At 40.4% G+C, this 17,133-nt stretch overlaps 1 long non-coding RNA gene and 1 pseudogene across 1 annotated transcript; one reads left to right on the top strand and one right to left on the bottom strand.

Annotated features, from left to right (window-relative positions):
* Positions 1-1,275: 1,275 nt before the first annotated feature.
* On the bottom strand, positions 1,276-16,875 carry LOC144456857 (uncharacterized). Its single transcript, XR_013486033.1, has 3 exons — positions 8,012-16,875; positions 5,798-5,840; positions 1,276-5,151 (listed from the first exon to the last, which is right to left on the bottom strand). It is a non-coding gene; the product is annotated as an uncharacterized LOC144456857 (long non-coding RNA).
* Positions 5,323-5,431, top strand: LOC144457372 (small nucleolar RNA U3; annotated as a pseudogene).
* Positions 16,876-17,133: the final 258 nt, after the last annotated feature.

Raw genomic sequence — 17,133 nt, 5'->3', positions numbered from 1 at the left:
TTATTATTATTATTATTATCATTTGTTGTTGTTGTTGTTCAATTGTTTCAGTCATGTCTGGACTCTTCATGACTCCATTTCAGGGTTTTTTGGAAGTGGTTTGCCGTTTTCTTCTCCAGCTCATTTTACAGATGAGGAAACCAAAGCAAACAGGGTTAAGTGACTTGCCCAGGGTCACACAACTAGTAAGTGTCTGAGTCTAGATTTGAACTCAGATCTTCCTGACTCCTGCCTGGTGCCCTATCTACTGTGCCACCTAGATGCCTTATTATTGTTGTTACTGTTATCATTATTATTTTTATCATTATTATAATACAGCCCACCATGGTGGTCCACAATTGTCATCCCAGTTCCTGAGGATGCTGAGGTTGATGGATTACTTGAGCTTGGGAGCTCTGAGTTGCAATGAGTTATGCCAAATGGGTTTACTAAGTTTGTCATTACTATGGTGAGCCTCTAAGAGAAGGTCCAAGTGGGAAATGGAGCATATCAGAGCTCCCATAGCAACTCATGAGTAGCCCCTGTACTTCCAACCTAGGAAGATGGGGAGACCCAGTCCTAAAAATAAAAAGGAAAAAAGAATTGGCTATACACCATTAATGTGTAACAGTGCACACAATATAGAAATAGATCCCCAGGTAAAGTTTTTAAAAGCTGGGGGAGGGGGGAATCATAATATGTGAAGGAGTTGTGATTTTTTCAATGGGGGAATTCCCTTCATTAACACACATACAACTTGGCTATGACTTGTTAGAGAAGTTGCTTCCTGAAGTACACAGAGGTTATATGATCTGCTTGGGTCACTCAGAGTCAGAGGGGAGATTTAAACCCAGGTCTTTCTTACCCCAAGGCTAGTACTTTATTCCCTTACCCATGCTGCCTCTACGCATGCATAATATAAGACCCACATTATGTTCAGTTCCATGAAAACACAAATGCTTAGGTGTTCTGACACTTTTTCATTTTTCTGTGTGCTTATTATATTTAAGAGATAAATATGTTAAACTACTATTAACCTCAGGACCAGCCTTAGGCATGATTATGTAGTCAAACTTGACCTTAGAATCTTTCTACTTCAAATGCTTTTTTTTTTTTGGTAGGCAATTGGGGTTAAGTGACTTGCCCAGGGTCACACAGCTAGTAAGTGTCAAGTGTTTGGTCTGAGGCCACATTTGAACTCAGGTCCTCCTGACTTCAGGGCCAGTGCTCTATCCATTGCACCACCTAGCTGTCCCTTGAATCTTTCTGCTTCAGCATTATATATTTTCACCCCAGAGTACAACTTTAGCAAATTATTTTAAGATTTTTATTGATATCTTTTGTTTTTACATCACCTTCATTTCTTAATATATCCCTTTCTTCTCTCCTCCCCAGCAAACCATCTTTTGTAACAAAGAATTAAAAACAAAGAAGAAAAAAAAATCAGTAAAACTAATGGGGGGGGGGTGATTCTTCCCTTCCCAGTTTAGTCACATAATGGGACATATAACAAAGTTAATTGCAAAAATATGCATATACTCAGTAATCTTTTTACAAGGTATGAAAATGTTACCCAGATTGAATTGGAAGGGGAGCTTGCTATTGGCTGGAGAAAGATTGGCCATAACCTTGGTGAGCCTTAAAAACTCAGCCTGCCAATCTGAAAGAGCATTCAAGACAGGGAACAGCTTTTTGCTCCTAAGAGGTGGAGGTGGAGGAAGTTCTATCCTTCTCCCCCCAATGTGCCATGGTATCTTGCATCAGAGCTACTTCCCCAATAGGAAAGACACCATATCCAGTAGGAAGCGCGCACACACACACACACACACACACACACACACACACACACACACTCTAAAATAGTCAGAGGCAAGAAGCTGTTCCAAGGATCATGACCTTTGGCAGAGGAAAATCTGCTGTCAATTCAAAATGAAAGTAGCCCTGAGAATTGAGAATTGAGCTGTGCAGAGGAGAAGATCCAAGGAGCTCAGCCGAAGCTCTGTGCCCGGGAAGAAGCATGAGAGCTCCCACAAGAACAGACAGGACACAAGAGGTCCTGCAGTGCCAGAGGTATGAGTTGTCTTGGGCCAAATACATTTCCTCAATATTGGCCTCATGATTAGTATACCTGAAGCTCATGACCATACTCCTCTCTGATGCTGTGTGTTTTTGTAGAAGAGTGAAACTCAGGCTTTTGGGAGGAATGCCTTTTCCCCTCTATGGCATCTTAGTAAATGCCTTCTCTGTGAGCTGATTGTGTCTACTGGCTGACTATCAGAGGTCTCCATGAGGACTCACAAGCTATATTTTTAGGACTACAAACCCACAGGTCACTTGGAACCTGGGAGAATGTTCCTTCTTTGGGGATTCACCCTGCAAATCTACTCAAATGGAGTTAGAGAGATGGCCCAGAGGGGGTGCTACATCACCAGTGCATCAACTGAGTCTGACAGTACATGCAATAGTCCATTTATGTGTAACTTTAGGGCAGTGGATAAAATCCATTTTAAAAAACCTATTCAGAGGAGCACGCTACTTTCCTCAATGAGAGACAGCCTCCAGTGCGTGGCAGTATGGGATATTGCTGAACTTGGCAGCAGGATAGATAAGTTCAAACTGGGTCTCTTACATGTCTGTGTGACTTTGGGCAAGTCATGTGATCTCTTTGAGCATTTCCTGTTCTTTAAAATGAGGATAATAATGACGTTCAAATGAGATGATGTATATAGAAAGCATCTTACAAACCTTAAGATGCTATAAAATGCCAGGCATTATTATTACTAATGATCCATTTAACTGATAAATCAATAAATTGGTATTTATGAAGCACCTATGATATGCCAGGCACTGAGGGCACAAACACAGAAATGGAACAGTCACTGCCTTCAAGGGACTTAACATTCTATTGGGGAAATGACACACACCTACAAAAAAGGTGCACAATACATGGAAAGTAAATTATTGCAAGGTAACTTCAAGGGGGAGGTACTAGCAACTCAGTGGATTAGGAATAGACTCATATAGGATGTCCCAAAAGTCTTACTGCAGTTTTAAGCTTTAAAAAAACTTAAATATTTATATGCCAAGTTTATTAGATACATATACATGTATATATGTGGTTTGTGATATATATCCAGTTTTTAAGCTTTATAAAGTTTTAAACTACACTAAGAATTTTGAGACACCATGTAAAAGAGGTAATATTTGGACTTAGCTTTGAAGGCAATTTGGGGATTCTAAGAGGAAGAGGTGAGAGAGGAGTCTCCAAGGCATGAGGGACAGATTATGGTAGGACACAGACACAGCGGAGGGACCTAGTCTCTTCTGCGTCATCCTTTGGAATTTTTCCAATAGGAAGTTACCCAGACTTCCAGTTCCTTTCTAGTTCATAGTGAAATTCCAATTTCCCTTAAATGGCTTCTGAAACTATAATTATTCTCTTGGACTTATTAAATCCCCTGTGCTCTATTCCTTAGCTCTGGTTATTGTTAGCGTGAATTATTGATACGTCCCTCCTAGTTTACGATGTTTGAGTGTGTTTTCAATATTTCATAGAGCTGTTCTCTGAATTGGCTATGGGGACCCAAGAGGGATTTCACTTTGTTAATGCTGTTCCTTGTATATTTGTGGTATCCATTTTGCTTGTCTCATTTAAGCCTCTTTTGAGTGAAACACCTTATTAAAAAACCTCTCTAGTTGGGCGCTATATTTCCTCTTGATTTCATCTTTGACTCTTCTGAAGGAGAAAAAGAATCTCTTTGTGGGGAGCTAGCAGCACCCCATTCACCATCCATTACTTTTTTTCCTCTTCCAAAGGCCAAAGGGACTTTATCTGGAGATATTTTGTAAGAACAATGGCTCTTCTCCGGATGCAGCCAAGATGTTGTTTATGGCTAAGAAAACTCTGGGAATAGGATTTCCAAAATGGAAGGGCTGAACTCACCTAAATTATGCAGAAGGAAATAAACCTTCTGTTTTTGTTGTTGTTGTTGTTGTTAAGGTGAAAAGAGGGATATGGGGCAAACTCCTTTCTGGGAAAAAAATCAGTGTCAAAAATTGGAGTGGTTATTGATGGGGCTCTGGGGTTTTTGCCTAGAATGGAGACTCCTGGGGATAACTTTGGCCATTGACTTCCAAGGCAATTTGGACAGGGATAGGGACTGCACCTATGATTTCATTGGTATTAGGAATTCCTGGATAAGGAAATCCCCTCTAACAATAAAGATCAAACCTTCTTTGGAACATAGTGGTAGAGAGTCGCCTAGGACACTGAAAAGTTCAGTGAATTGGCAGCAGTCCCACAGCCAATATGTGGCAAAGGCAGGTCTTGAACCCAGGTCTTCCTGGTTCAAAACCTCGTTCTTTATCCCCTGCACCATGCTATCTCTAAGGCAATGCAAAAGGAAAATCACTCACTCCTTTGGAGTGCTCAGTCATGGCACAGTGGAATAAGAGATAGCATGAAATAAAAAAATAGAATAGTAAAAGAAAAGAAAAAAAAGAGTTGGACCTAGATTCAGGAAAACCTGGGTTCAAATCCTGCCTGACTCACTATGACAATGCATAAGTCTCTTAGCTTCTCTGAATCCTCCATGAAATAAGGGATATATTGCTTGGAGTAAACACGCGAGAGTAGTGACACTCAACTAAGATTCAGAATAGATACAAGGTTGGTTGTTGGCCTTTGTTATCAAAGAGGACTAAAATGACATCACTATGCTGAGGTCAACATACAGCATGCCCAGTTGTGGCCGATCCAAACAATACAAGTTTGGGAGGTTCTATCCATAGGTCAGGCACAAATAGTCCATATGAACACTTGGAATGGAGATGTCTCTAATTTGGCACATCTCAGGTTTCTTTTGAGCTACTGCAATTCTGCTTTGTCCATAGAACACAGCACTTTCTTTGATGAGGACATGCCATGCTGGGCAGTCCTGTGCCAGTGACTCCCATGTCTCACAACTGATTCCAAAGAGAGACCTTGTGTGTTCTTGTGTCACTTCTTCTGACCACCATGTGAGAGCTTGCCTTATGTAAGTTCTCTGTAAAATAGTCTTTCAGGCAAATGTACATTTGGCATTTGAACAATGTGGCCAGCCCATTAGAGTTGGCTCTCTGTCGTACGAGGTAAGGATCAGATGAAATAGTGAAGGCAAAGCGCATTGTTACCTTAAAGCATGACACAATTTACAGTGATTAGATTAAATGTATCATTTATGTCTTGATTATCATTATAAACTAAAAACAGTAGTCCTGGGTTGTTTTTTTTTTTAAACATTGACTTTTCTTAGCAGATTTTTTTTAACCTAGTCAGGAAATTCAGTGACTGTTGGTAACCTATAGACCATACTTTTAGGGATCATTTCTATAGTATGTTACTAGACCATTGTGGCTGAAAGTGTAGCATGTAGCATGTAAGGGGTAGCCAGGCAGCACAGTAGATCCTGGACAAGTCACTTAACCCTATTTGCCTCAGTTTCCTTACCTGTAAAATGAGCTGGAGAAGAAAGTGGCAAATCACTCCAGTATCTTTGCCAAGGAAACCCCAAACAGGGTCACAAAGAGTCAGACAAGGGGCAGCTAGGTGGTGCAGTGGATAGAGCACCAGCCCTGGATTCAGGAGGACCTGAGTTCAAATCTGGCCTCAGACACATAACACTTACTAGCTGTGTGACCCTGGGCAAGTCACTTAACTCCATTGCCTAACCAAAAAACAAAAACAAAAACATGAAACAGTCAGACATGACTGAACAAGGACAACAAATTGATAGTATCTGCTTCTGAAGACTAGACTAAGGACAGAAAGGCTCCTCACCTGTAGACTGGCCACTTCATAATGACTTCTTTAGCCACACAACCTATAAAAAAAATAAATAAAAGGCAAAATCACGCTGTCACAGGATATTAATGATAATAACTAATATCTATACAGCATTTTAAGGTTTGCAAAGCACTTCACAATTATTATCTTATTTGATCTTTACTGTTAGGGTTGATATGAGTGACTAGAGTGGCTCACTCTTTCCTTCTCCAGCTTATTTTACAGGTGAGGAAACTGAGGCCAACAGGATTAAGTGACTTGTCCAGGATCACACAGTTAATAAGTGTCTGGGTTGGATCCGAGCTTAGGTTTTCCTGACTCCAGGCCTGGCACTATTCACTGTACCACCTTTGAGATAAGGACATACTTCCTAACAATTAGAGCTGCCTTTAATGAAGTTTTGAGCTCTCCCCTCCCTTTTAGCAGCAGAGAGAATGAGCCAAGGCTTTCCTTAATGGAGTCATGGATCTTTGGGGAGGTTTGAGACCTAGCCTCTTTTTTTTTTTTTTGTCAAAGGGATGATCAAGGAGAATGAGACGGTTTCCAGTGAATGTGGGCAGGACTCTCTTCTGTGGCTTTATTCTTAATTATATCCCAAATAAACATTCTGTGTTTTCAAGCTTCTTGGTACCCTGGATTTGCTAACAGGTATGGACCAGAATTCCCTGTACATAAGCTAACTTTAGAATTTTTTAAAGTTATCTGGGTGGGAGTAAAATAAGGCACTGGAGTTATCAATCATTGTGAATCCCCATGGTATGAATCCAGCCCATTTGAGAAGAGATTCTGAAAAATCAGGTTTTTCTCTACAAGGTAGCCAGGTGGCAAAATGGATAGAATGCTGGGTCTAGAGTTCAAATCTAGTCTCAGACACTAGTTGTGTGATCCTGTTCAAGTCATTTCACCTGTCTGCCTCAGTTTCCTCAAATGTAAAATGGGGATCATAATAGTATTACTTCCCAGGATTGTTGTGAAAGCTAAATGAGATAATATTTGTAGAGTGCTTAGCACAGTGCCAGGAGTGTACTAGGTGCTTAATAACCACTTAATCCCTTCTCTTCTAGAATGCCTGATTTATTTTGAAGGGTCTAGTCTTCTAGTTTGGTCAGCTAGATGGCCCAGTCCTGGCAGTCCTGGAGTAAGAAAGACTCATCTTCCTGAGTTCAAATCTGGCCTCAGACACTTATTAGCTGTATGACCCTGGGCAAGTCACTTAAACCTGTTTGCCTCAGTTTCCTCATCTGTAAAATGAATGGGAAAAGGAGATGGCAAACCACTCGAGGATCTTTGCCAAGAAAACCTCAGACAGTCACAAAGAGTCAGACATGGCTGAAATGACCAAACAACAGCAAGGCTTCCAGTATCCTCAGTGTTGGATTCCATACAGACCCCACCTTCAAACGTGGAGTCTTGAGTCTAGGACCTATTTTGTCATTGTGCATTGAGGCACACCAACCAACAATTGTTACAAAACTGGTGCTCAAGGGTGAGAGTAGAACTTCATTACAGTCTGTTAAATTTAGGATGCCTCTGGCCTAAGCCAAAGACAATATCAAAAGGGTTTTTATGTAGTGCTGTGGTGGAAGGTACTGGGGCCAGTGACAGCTTCCGGGTAGGAATAGGCAGTGGCCACACGCCAGTAAAACCATCTTGGCAAATGGGCTAAACCAGATTGAAGATAACCCATGGGCCTCAAACCGCTTGGTGAGTTAGGGGGATATCTATCCCAAGCGTGTGAAGACTGCCCCCAGTGGAATGGGCCAATGAGGACAATTTGTTCCAACGGCCATGAAGGAGGCTGGAGCAGGTGCTGCGGAACACTTAGAGTTTGGAAAGGCATTAAAGATGCCACTGCGTCCTGGGCATCATCAGTCCTCCTGACTTTTGTCCTGCCACTTGACTTCAATGACTCAGAAAGAGACAGTGAAGCTGACAACTTTGTGAAACTCTGCCTCACTCCAATTCAAACCCAAGTCAAGACATCACCCATGATGTCATTGGTCCTCTTCAAAAACAGAAGGATGAACAACAGGTAGAAGTATAATGCAGATACTGTGTTGTGTTTCAATTCCCAAAACAGTGGGGCCTTCCCAGAAGCCCCTAGAGATAACTTGGAAAAAAAGAGACTTAAGTACTGATAGGGATCTGTGATATCATTAGCACAGGTACTCCCTCCAGCAATGCACATCTCCAGTCATTCATGCCTACCTTTCTCATGTGACCCTTGTCCTTGTCCTCCCATCCACTGCATAGATCCATCCAATGGACTGGAGGATATTCTCGCTTTCTCCAAACATCACCAGGATAACAATGGCGCACATGGTATGTTCATAAGTTATTCCTCACTCATCCTCACGATCAGTCCATTCTTCTTTTCCTCATGCGTTTTATGATGACATCTTTTACTATATAGATCTCGTTACTATATAATTACTATATAGCTAAAGAACTTACTGTATAGTTCTATGTGTTACAGTCTGCTCACACCTGCCCTACCCCTTTTCCATTGCCTACTGAGTGATGTTCATTTTTAGTTCCCTGGAAACTATATTGTCACAAAGCACTGGTTCTATTAGCAAGAGGAGGTTTACTTAACCACAGCATGCAAAGGATATTCAACAAGAACAATACTGCATTGGTTCAGCTTAGCATAGCTCTTCATCTCTGTGTTGGTCATGTTAAGGCAAGCTAGCTATTAAAAAAGGTAAATCTTTGCTTCAGGGAGCAGTTTGAAGCCATTAGAAGAACTTTGCAATTTCCTAAAAGCAATACAGCCCATTCCCTTTCTCTTTCTTATTTCTAGGCCAAACTCATTGTCCATTCATCCTGTGTGCCCAAGGTATATATACTCTTGGACAAACTTTATAGTTTGTTCGTCTTACTGCATGCTATAGTCTGAACTAAAGGCATTCTTCATCCACTCACACTTTCTTGTGGGGATGGTTAGGCTAAACTCTTTTGAGTGGTTTTGAATCGCATCCATATCTGAAGAACATATTTATTATATTTTAGCAGATAGGAAATGACTCATTACTGATGTGGGAGTCATTCCAAAATCAGATCTTTGCATACTGTCAGCCCACCAACTTACCAAAGAAAATATTCATGTTAGAACAATATTCATGTTAGAAGGAAGGATAAAAAGGAGCATAGGATGTGACATACACTTAAAGCAACTCCAATCTGACCTGTTTATATAAGTTAATGATGCCAACAATGGGACATAGATGTAAGAAAGGACAGAGACAATGATTACAGTAAAGCTAACTGATGTAATATAGAAAGATGACTGACATAAAGTAGTTGCCATGATGAAGAGACAAAAAGGACTTTAAAATGCCTTAGTCAACAAATACTTGGCATACTTGATGATCCAAGATATGTGATGGCCAAGGACAATATGTCAATCAATCAACCAGTATTTAATAATTGTCTATTATGTGCCAGACACTATGCTAGGGGCTAGGGATACAAAAGCAAAGAATCAAATAATCCCTACTCTCAGGGAGCTTATACTCTAATGGGAGAAACAATCTGTATACATACATATAGTATATGTATAAAAAATATAAATAGAATAAACATAAAATAAGAACAAGGTAATAATGGAAAGAGGGCACTAGCAGTCAGTAGGGTATCAGGAAAGACAACATGCAGAAGTTGACGCTTGAGCTGCATATTGAAAGAAGACAGTCATCCCATGAAAGTGGAGCTCAGAAATGGGTATATTCTAGGTCTTGGGAACAGCCAATACAAGAGCACAGAGATGGAGACAGGGTGCCATGTGAGACAAAGCAAGTTTGGCTGGATCACAGAATGCAGGAAGTACAGTAATGTAAAGAAAACGTTTTTAAAAAAGGCTAGAAATATAGGATGAAGCAAGGTTATAAAGGGCATTAAAAAACAAAGGATTTTATATTTTATCCTGGAGACAGTAGGAAAGAACTGGAGTTTATTGAGTTAGGAAGTGGCGGGGACAGATCTTTGCTTAAGAAAAACCACACTGGCAGCCAAGTAGCAGATAGACTGGAGCGGGCAGAGACCTGAAGCAAGAAGACCAATTAGGAAGTTGGCACAATTTTTTGGGAAAGGTGATGATAGTCTGAACGAGGAGGGCACGCTGTGTAAGTAGAGAGAAGGGTTTGGGTATGATAGATACGAAGGTTGGAACAGCCAAGATGTGACAACTGATTAAATATGTGAGATCAGAGAGGACAATAAATTAAGAACGATAAAGTTATACATCTGGAAGACTGGAAGGATGGTGGTACTTTGATAGAAATAGAGAATTTTGGAAGAAGGGGGAGTTTAGGGGGTGGACAATGAGTATAGTTTTGGACATGTTTAACTTGAGATGTGTCTAGGACATCCAATTTGAAATGTTCAAGAGACAGTTAATGATGTAGTACTGAAATCCAGGGGTGAAATGGGGGTTGCATGTATACGTGTATGAGTCATCTGCATAGGCATGATAATAAGACCAGTGGAAACTGATGAGGAGAGAGAGAGAAAAGGGGAAAGAGGAGAGGACAGGAGAGGAGAGGGCCCAGGGCAGAGGCATAAGAAACATCCACAGTTAGGGAACGTGATATTGGTAATGAGCCAGGAATGGTCAGACAAGTAGGAGGGGAACTAGAAGAGAGGAGTATCACAAAAACACAGAGAGGAGGGAGAATCCAGGAGGAGAAGGTGATCAACAAATGATCAAGAAGCATAAGGATGATGAAAACATATTTAAATTATCAATAAGAGACTTTCGGTAACTTTGAAGTGAGCAGTTTTAGCTAAGCGGTGAGGTAGGAAACCAGTTCTCAAAGGGCTGAAGAGTGAGTGTGAGGGGAAAAAGTAGAAACAATGAGTGTAGACAGATTTTTCTAGTTTGGCTGAGAAAAGGAAGAGTTATAGGATAACAGTTTGAGGGAGTGGTAGCATCTAGGGAAGGTTTTTAAGGATGGGGAGATTTGACATGATTGAAGGCAGCAAGAAAGAAACCAGTAGACAGGAACAAGTTGAAAATTGGGGGAGAGGATGAGTGAGGGGAAAATCTGTTGGAGAAGACAAGAGGGGATGAGATCAAGGAAGATGAGATTTGTTTGTCTTGGCAAGGAGAAGGGCCAACTTATTTTCAGAGACTATAGGAAAGAGACAGGGGTGCGGGGAGAGGTGATACCAAGGGGTTTTGAGATGAAGAGAAGGGAAAAAGAGGGCGCTTATAGCCAATGGCCTCAACTTTTCAGTGAAGTACAAGGAGAAGTCCTCAACTAAGAAGATGAATAGAGGGGGCAGGTATAGGAAGCTTGAGAAGAGAAGACTTGGAATAGTTTCTATGGGAAGTAAGAGAGGGAATCAATTATGGAGGAGTAAAAGAACAGTCTTGCTACAATAGGCACCCAGTTGAAGTTGGATAATATAAATTTGTAACATACTTAGTTCAGCATGGTTATATGAGTTCTTTCACTTATGTTCAGCTACATGAGTAGGAGTGAAACAAGCAAGTAGTGGGAGCAATCCCAGGCTGAGGAGTAGCAAGGAGTGAATAGGACTGAGGAGGGAAGGATTTGAGAGCAAAGGGCAGTGTAGAGTTTGCTAGCGTTGAGAACAGAGGATGAAATGAATTAGTTAACTATTGGGTCTAGATCAGAAAGCGAGAAAAGTTAAGTCAGAGCAGGAAGAGTGACCTGAGATGGTGCAGCAGAGTGGAAGGATCGGAGATTGTGATGAGACCAGCATGGGTGTAGAATATATAAATATAAATGCACTTGTAAAAACTAATGAAGAAGGATAGTAGGAGATTACTAATGATATCACATTATAAAATAGAGAGCAGTGAAGGATAAAACCAATTCAAAGAAATCTTTGCAAGAAACCCAACTAAACAAAGAATATTTACTTGATTTTTCCCTTTATGACCAGTGGTTGCTGAGTGAGTTAAAAATCTACCAGAGAATAAATGAATGGATGAATGAATGAAAAAAAGCATTTTATTATGTGCTTTAATCACTGTGGGTACAAATGGAAAAAGTGAGACAGCCCCTGCTCTCACAAAATTAACCTTCTAATTGGGTGATACAACACATAAACAAAGTTCAACTACAGAGCTAATATTAAGCCCCCTTGTCCTTAGCTTGCATCAGTAGGTCAAATGACAATACTCTGGGTCTGGAGGACATTGAGTCAGGGCAGATGTTTAAGTCTGGAGGACCTTAGGATGTAGGAAAATGGCAAGGCCTGTTGGTTTTCCATCTCACCAGAAGGAATAGAGTTGGTGACTCTTAAGTAGTATGAAAAGTCAAGCATCCCAGATGCCTTCAAGAAGGTCCCTGCAGTCTGGATTGGTGAAAGAGGTGAAGGCAAGGCAAGGAGGGAGTGTGTCACCAGAAGTGATGAGAGAGAACAGAATAGATTGTGGATCATGTTCAAGTTTTATCAGACAGGGAGACCCCTCCTCATAGGTCACTGATAGAGGTTATTACTAACAGTAACAGGGCCTAGGCCTATTCAACAGACTGTCATTTAATAAGTACAGTCAGAGAAAGTCCACTACCTACAATTATGGTTATTTTCAGAAGGATTTGCCCATCTTTGGGATCACCTTTGGGAAATTATGACATATTTTTAATGTCCCCAAGTTTTCCCTAAAACAAAGTTCAGAAAGAAAGATAATAATAATAATCACTAACTTTTATATAGTGCTTTAAAGTTTGTAAAGAACCTTATAAGTATTATCTCATTTTATCTTTATAAGAGTCCTTGGAGGGAGGTGCTATTATCCCATTTTATTGATGAGGAAACTGAGACAGAGAGACAGGATCACATAGCTAATAAGTGTCTGAGGCTGGATTTGACCTCAGCTCTTCCTGACCCTAGATCCAGTGCTCTATCCATTGAATCACCTAGCTACCAGTCAGATGGGATCATACCAATTTGAGCACATGATGCTAAAGGATTTCCACTGCCCCTACTAATATTTAACAAATGATAGCAAAAGCAGCTAGTGTTATAAATATCTGGAAGTGTTGGTTTATCTGGATCTCATTATTTTTGGAAAGATCCTAAAAAAGCATGAGAGGAAATACTACTGAAGGTATTATTAGCTCAACTAGAAGCACCTGGTCTAAAGAGGTCACTCAGAAAATGCCAGTTTTATAGAACCTCTGTCAGATACATGAATCACCTGGTAAATACGAACTCTGAGAAGACAGAAGGGCTTGTCACCTGGTTATGTCTGAAGAATTACTGAAGATGATGGCTCTAGGCTTCAGTGCCTGTTATTTGGAGAGTTTTGAAACTAAGAGTGAGGGAGGCAAGAAAACAGTGAATGGAGAAATGGATGGATGAATGGATGGATGGATGGATGGATGGATGGGTGGAGGGAGGGAGGGATGGATGGATGACTAACTGAATCCTAACAAATGTATCCTAACCATTGAAACACAGCTGGTAAGAGATCAAACCAATAGCAGTAGAGAAAAGAAGACTCATTTCCCCCCACCCAAAAAAAAGTCCTCAGGGTACTCTGGAATCCTGAGGGGTGCTTTAGTAGGTCTGGCCCTGAGAGAGGGGGAATCAGAGATGATTTGCTACACAAGTGGGTTATGATTTTCACAGTCTAGACAGAGAACCAGGGTGGAGCGCAAAAAGGGAAAATGGTTGCTGGGAAATCTAAGCCAATCTGTTTCAGTATATGCAGAGGCATATGTGTTCTGTTACAGGCAGCTGGTAGCTCAGTGGATAGACCACTGGTCCTAGAAATACCCAAGGTCAAATCTGGCTTCAGACACTTACTAACTGTATGACCCTGGGCAAGTCACTTAATCTCTGTTTGCCTCAGTTTCTTCAACTGTAAATGGAGATAATAATAGCATCTACCTCACAGGGTTGTTGTGAGGATCAAATGAGATAGTATTTGCCAAAAGCACTTAGCATAGTGCCTGGCACATAGCAGGCACTTAATAAATGCTTACCCTATTCCACTCTATTTCTGATTCAAAATCCTGACATCCTTTGAAAACACAAGGGAGATACTAGACTAGTAGAGAACAATCCCATACCAAGTAGTTGAATGATTAGGTAATCTGCCAGTCTACAGAATATCTCCAGAGACTAGATGAGGTTGCAGGAGTGGTATTTCACAACAGCTGTTGCTCAGAGGTGAATTAGTTGGATTCTTTGCCGAACAGGACAGGAATGAGAGAGAATCAAGGAACCAGGCTTCACAAAAGGTCCATCCTACAGTCATAAATGAATCAGCTGGAACCTGATGATGACCCAGATACCAGGCTAAGATATGAATGAAGAGGAAGCTACCTGTTTGTAGCCTTTTGGGGAAGTCTGACAAGACTATGCCAACCTCAGGAGATCGCTGTCTGGACAGGGGGCTGACCCCAGCGGCCAGCCCTTTCCTGCCTGATACCCCAGCTCTGGAGGCTTACAAGGGGAAAGAGGCCACAAATAGAATCTGACTCGGGGATGGCCTTTTCTCAATTCTCATCCTTCTGGGCCTTTCTGCAGCATTTGAAACCACTGACCACCCTTCTCCTCTCTAGGTTTTTGGCTCTTCTACCTGGAGCCCTTGACCCCTTGATAAAGAGATAGGATTCCTCCTACCTCTCTGACTACTCCTTCTCAGTCTCCTTTGTTGTATCTTCATGTCATTATATAAATATGGAAAGTGCTTACCATAGTGTCTGGCACAAAGCAGGTATTCAAGAAATGCTTGTTCCCTTTCTTATTTCCCTCATGCTAACTATGGGTGGCCTTCTAAGGTCTATCTTGTGCCCTCTTGTTTTTTCTCTCTTTAACTTTTCACTTGGTGATCTCATCGGCTCAATTATCATCTATCTCTATGCAGAGGATTCACAGCTCTATTTATCCAACCCTCATCTCTTTCCTAAGCTTCAGTTTTTTGTTTTTGGTGAGTTAATTGGGGTTAAGTGACTTGCCCAGAGTCACACAGCTACTAAGTGTTATATGTCTGAGGCCGGATTTGAACTCAAGTCCTCCTGACTCCAGGGCTGGTGCTCTATTCACTGAACCACCTAGTTGCCCCCTAAGCTCCAGCTCCGAATCACCAACTGCCTCTTGGACATTTTGAACTGGATGTCTCATAAGCATCCCAAACTCTACATGTACAAAACATTATTTTCCCCTTCAAACCTATTCTTCTCCTGAATTTCCCTATTATTATCAAGGATACCACCATCCTTCCAGTCAGTCAAGGTCAAAAACCTTGGTGTCATCCTTGACTTTTCACTCTCACTCGCCCCACATATTTAGTTAGTGACCAAATTATGTCATTTCTTTCTTCATATTGATTTATCTCTCACTCACATACCAGTTCAGGCTCTCATGACCTCCAGGATCAAATATAGTCCTCTGTTTAGTATTTGAAGTTTTTCATAACCTGGCCATTTCCCTTCTTTCTAGTTTTCTCATAGATATTGTTGTTTAGTCATTCTAGTTATGTCTATCTTTAGTTATATCTATCTATGTCTAACCCCATTTGGGGTTTTCTTAGCAAAGATAATGGAAGGATTTGCCATTTCCTTCTTCAGCTCATTTTACAGACAAAGAAACTGAGGCAAACAGAGTTAAGTAACTTGCCCAGGGTCACACAGCTTTGTCTTTTCTCTTCTTTCCTTTTCCTTTCCTTTTCCTTTCTAGACAATGGGTTTAAGTGTCTTGCCCAGGGCCACACAGCTAGTAAGTGACTTTTAATAATGTACATGTTTTCTCCCCCATTAAAATATAAGGTCTTTGAGAGCAGGAACTGTTTTTGTGTATTTGTCTTTTTTTTTTTAATCCCCATCATTTAGCACAATGCCTGGCACAAAGTAAGTGATTATTGACTGATTGATAAAATAGAGTACAACATAACATCTAAGGGCCCTTCCAGCTCCAATACTCTTGGATTCAGTTATAATAGTTCAGGTGCAGAGAAATGTATTATATAACATTTTCTCTAATGCTAAGGAAAAATCTAATTTTCAACTTTCCTTTTTATTTGAAATACTTGAACCCACAAAAAATTCTCAAATGCTACAATCATGACAAGAAGCTATTCCTATGAAAAATATTTGCAAGTGGCAATTTTATGGACCAAGAATGTTTTTTAATGGATCATAGCAATTTCTTACTTTGTGAGTCTTGGAAATTTAGTTAGTAAAAGGTTAACTTGTGAATAAGAAGAACAGACTGATGAGGAGCCTTACTTTATTTTACTTAATTTCACAGTCACAGAAAGTGTATGCATTGGGTAGGAAGAAAATTTGAAATCAGAAACCCAGTTGGTTTTGGCTCCTAAGGTGATTTGGGGGAGCCAATTCTAAGTTGGGTGGGAGTCAGGAGACTCAGGTCTTATTTCTAGTCTTGGCTTTGTAGCCTTGGAAAATTTACTTAAGTTCATTAGACCTTAGGTTCCTCATCTGTCAAATGAGGATAATAATTCCTCACATAAATGAAGACCTAATAAACTAATGTTCTGTGAAGTTTAAAGGGCTATTAAAGCATAAGATTGCTACGTTATGTCCAAACATCCTCTAGAGCAAAGGTTCTTAACCTTATTTGTGATATGGACCCCTTTGTCACTGTGGTGAAGCCTATGGACCCCTTCTCAGAAAAATGTTTTTAAATGCATAAAATAAAATACATAGGATTACAAAGGAAACCAATTCTATTGAGAGAGTTATCAAAAAAAATATTTTTTTAAATTCACAGACCCCAGATTAAGAACCTCAGCTCTAGAAGAAGCCTGGTAAGTATATCCTCCTTCCTGTGTTTTCCCTCACAAAGGTAAGTTCTCCTCAGCTCAGTCTCACTGTTGATACCTCTATTGAGACATTTATTGGGACGTCATTGCCAAGGTGCAGTTTGTCAAGGTGTGAATACACGTATTCGTTGTCCCCTAGACATTGCATTGATGTTGAACTGTAAAGTTAGGCCATATACCTGGATGACCTTGGTCTTTAAAAAGAGGTCTACATGCAGAGGAGTGCTGGTAAACATTTAACAACTGGCATTCTGCAATAAAAGGTACACAAAACACATTTTAAAATTTAATCTGTGTTATCAACATTTTCTCCATAACTTACTTAAGTCTAAACAATGAACAAAATAGTAAATCAAACCCTGATTTATAGCAGTTTGCAGAATTCTGATGTATAAATACTCATACTGAAAATGTTAACAATCAGCTTTAAGTTTTGCAAAGCACTTTACAAATATCATCTCATTTGATCCTCATAACAACCCTGGGAGGTAAGTGCCATTATTATCCACATTTTCCACATGAAGAACCAAAGCAAGCAGAGGTTAAATGACTTGACCAGGGT

The sequence above is a fragment of the Phascolarctos cinereus genome, unplaced genomic scaffold (assembly GCF_003287225.1).
Source record: "Phascolarctos cinereus isolate Bilbo 61053 unplaced genomic scaffold, phaCin_HiC Scaffold_4;HRSCAF=312, whole genome shotgun sequence".
NCBI lineage: Eukaryota > Metazoa > Chordata > Mammalia > Diprotodontia > Phascolarctidae > Phascolarctos > Phascolarctos cinereus.
The sequence above is the reverse complement of the archived record's forward strand: the minus strand, read 5'-3'. Positions and strand labels throughout refer to the sequence as shown.